Source organism: Drosophila navojoa, chromosome 3 (assembly GCF_054131105.1).
Source record: "Drosophila navojoa isolate 15081-1374.11 chromosome 3, UAZ_NAV_1.0, whole genome shotgun sequence".
Classification (NCBI taxonomy): domain Eukaryota; kingdom Metazoa; phylum Arthropoda; class Insecta; order Diptera; family Drosophilidae; genus Drosophila; species Drosophila navojoa.
In genome coordinates, this window is record NC_142891.1 from 8,378,792 (window position 1) to 8,382,578 (window position 3,787).

Genomic DNA, 3,787 nt, shown 5'->3' on the forward strand with positions numbered 1-3,787 from the left:
CGAGAAGTTGCGCAAAGTGTGCAACCTTCTCTGTGCTAAAGCAAAGTTCTCGAGCAGCAAAACCCTATTTATCACACGTAACGATAGCAACACCCCAACTCACCTCTACACCCACACACACACACACACACACACACACACACACACACACACACACACACGCTTTAGAATTGGCAACTTTTCGAAGCCGAATTTTTGGTTTTTGGAAATCGCATACGAATGCTGGCCAATTGGATTTGGTTAGCCTGCATTCAGCTGCAGCTGGCCTTTCCGTTTGGTTTTTGGTTACCTCGCCTGCCCCTGCAACTCAGCCCCGCCCACTCGGCCTGCTGCCCGTTTCCCTTGCAGTTGGGCAAGACATGTTCATAGCGTGAAAACTGGCAAAACACAATTCGCACCTTTCGCACTTTTAGACTCGACTTTCGCTTCGCTTCGATTTTGGTTTCGCCTTGTTTGAGGTTTCTAATTGCCAGTGAAATGTGATGCGCATTCAATGTTGGATTCTTTTTGTTTGCCTTTTTCCATGCCCCATTCGAGTTTCCTTTGTTTTAGCCTATTTTGTGACTGACAAGTCAAGTTAGGTTTGAAATTGGCGAGAATTGAGGTTGGACTTCTGTATGTTGAAAGAAATTATTTAAATTGAATATGTAACTTAGTGAGTGTTTAAACAAATGTGACTTTATCAAGTTTTTTGCTTTTTACTCCAGAAGAACAAAAACTTTGATTTCCTTATTTAGCTGTTTACAGTTTGAGTTTGTTTTTGTTTAATTTCAATTTCAATTTAATTAATTTCAATTTCAGGTTGTAGATTTTTTAAATAAATTGCATATTGTTTAACAACGATTTTTTTATTTTTTTATGAGATTTAAATATAAAATGGATAAACAAGGTCTTTAAATTATTTCGCAGGTATTATTAATACAATTATTTATAAATATAATAATGCAAATAAGATCTGACTATTGGTTGATCAATTTAAAAATTAATATATTGTGCATTAAATTATATATACAATAGATTATATATTTATCCCCTTAGTTTAGCTTCTCCTTAATGTCATCCAATGTTAATTCCTTTATAAAATAGTGGAAAAAAATACGACATAATTTATTATTATTTTATTTTTTATTATTATTTTTTTTTTTAACTAATAATAAATTGAGCATTGCCAAGCTAATTATTTATTTTTTATTTGCTTAGTAAATTTATTTATTTATTTATTTTACTTTACATTTGCATTAATGCATTTAATTTCTTCCATAAAATTTAAAATAATGAATAATAGGGCTATAATATTAGATAACTACTATTTTTGCAATTTTCATCAATATTTAAAAGTTTCAAATTTTGTATGTATAAGGTAAAAAATTTATATTAGTACCTATTTCATTTTAAAAATTTTAAAAATAAATATATACATCAAGTTACATCAAATATCCTCACCTTGCCTGTTCGCTTTTGTCGCCTCGCCTCGCCCATCCAATTTAATTTCCCCCATCAAACGAAAACATTTTCAAGTTGGCAACTTTGAAATTTACCATACTACTCCGAAGTTTTCCTTGACTTCAGTTGCCTTTCGTTTTGAACGAGTCAAACTACCTAATCAGTCAGTTTGAGGATTGCAGCTCTAACTTGTTTTGAAATATACGAACTACTTCTATTTTTCATTGTGAAGTTCAGGCAGCTGCCAGCTGGCGCCGCCTGGGCTCTGAGGGGGCTCTGCAGGAGGCTGAGCTCATTTGAAGTTTTTAACGTGAAAATGAAATTTCACATGCAATTTAACGCAAGTCGCTTCTGCGGGCCATTTTTACCTCATTTAATTAAGCAATGGGCCCGCAGAGGGGCGCACAAATTGAGGAGAGCGGGCTGTATGTTATATTTCAATTAGTTGGTCGGAAAAGAAGCTGCCACAGAGTGAGCCAAAGCAGGGGCCACAAAAAATGAGAGAGAGAGGTAGAGCATGGCAATCGTTAACGCTGGGCGTTGCAAGCAACCTGTGCAAAATAATTAACTGCATGCAACAATTTGCATGCCACGCCCAGCTAGCAACGGTGGCAACTGTTTCAGCTCGGCCAACTGCCAATCGAGAGTGACAGACGAGCCGCGCAGCCACGGACTCTGGCGCGCCGTTCCGCATCCGGCAAGCGGGGCACGGACTCACCAAGTGGCTAGGCGTGGGCGAGGGGCAGGGCAGGGCAGGGCAGGGCTGGGGCAGGGGAGGCGCACAGCGGGCTGTTCGGGCTGTTTCTGAGGCGTCGCGTATTGGGCTCATCGCGTGTGCAGAGCGCCAAAATGAAAATCTGCATTTAATTTATTGATGCAACAACAGCAAGAACAATCAGCGGAACAGATATTGAAATTGAGTGTATACGACTGGCAGATACCCTCTAATAAATTTAAAAATATTTAATTTAAATAAATAATGATTTATTTGTCATTTATATAATATATTAATAAATATTAATATAATATTAAAATCATTTAAATTTAAATATTTTTAAATATTGTTGTAGACCCATAAGAGTCGGAGGGGATATCAGCATAGTTAACTATCAATACTATGGTATCCACAATTTTTAATATAGTAAATCAGTAAAAGCAAATGAAAAGTATAAAATTTAGTTAGAAAATTAATATACATAATAGCTTAAAATTTAATTACATCCCTTCACACTACATCTTTAATTATTTTGATTTCTTCACTGGGCAACAAATATATCCATCCCATTTCCATTTCTCAACTGAACCGCACAGAACTACCCCATTGCCATTGCTTGTAGGGTATTGCGGCAGCAACAACAACGTTGACAGGCAACAACGAAAGTTTTGTTCCAGCTTTTTATGGGGCGTTGCATGGCGGCGCCTAAATGTATGCAGCGTAAATTGTTAAATGCGCGCTTAATCTGCATATGGCTGAAGGTGGAGTAGGGGCTGCTGAAGAGGTGCACGGCATAGAGCGGAGAGTTAAGGGCGGGGGCGTGCCCGGTTGTTTGGCTCTGCTGTCTGGCTGCCGCGAAATTGTTTCATTTGCCCATTAAAATGTACAGGCGCAAATTTAAGCACTTTATTGGTTTTCCGTAACGCCCCCAAAGGCCCCGCCCCACACCTCCATAGGCCAGCTGCAATGTGCAACATGGCCATGGCCACAGCACTGCGGCTGTTTGCCACGTTTGCATATCTGTTTTTCATGTTCACAATCGCTAATCGTTAACGTCTGTTGACTGAGCCCGAAAGAACGTCTGACTAAATGTCTGATGCAGTCGCATGTTTGGCTAAGGTCGCTTTACCTTTGAGGCTTCGCAATCAGCACTGATGTCATTTCCAGTCGAATGCTAATTAAATTATCGATCTTTCTGATTGCATATATGTATGTTTATGTATTTAGCAGCAGTTATCCTTTGTTGTATGAGGTAGATTTGTTTACTTATAGCTTCTATCTCTACAGCATTTACAGCATAAATATATTTAGGCAAATGCTGTTGATTTAAATCTTTATTATTACTTATTTAATATCGGCATATATATATATATATATATATATATATATATATATATATATATATATATATATATATATATATATATATATGGTATATAAATATATAGCATCAACCACGTCGAGATCTCACTTAACTATGTCTATTAACGACTCCTTACAAACTTTCATTATGGGCATATAAAATGTACTTTATTGTAAATAATATAAAAAAAAAAACCATTAGATTATTTATTATATTTTTTTATTGCTGAAAGACCTTGCCTAACATGTCGAGCCAATATACTTTTA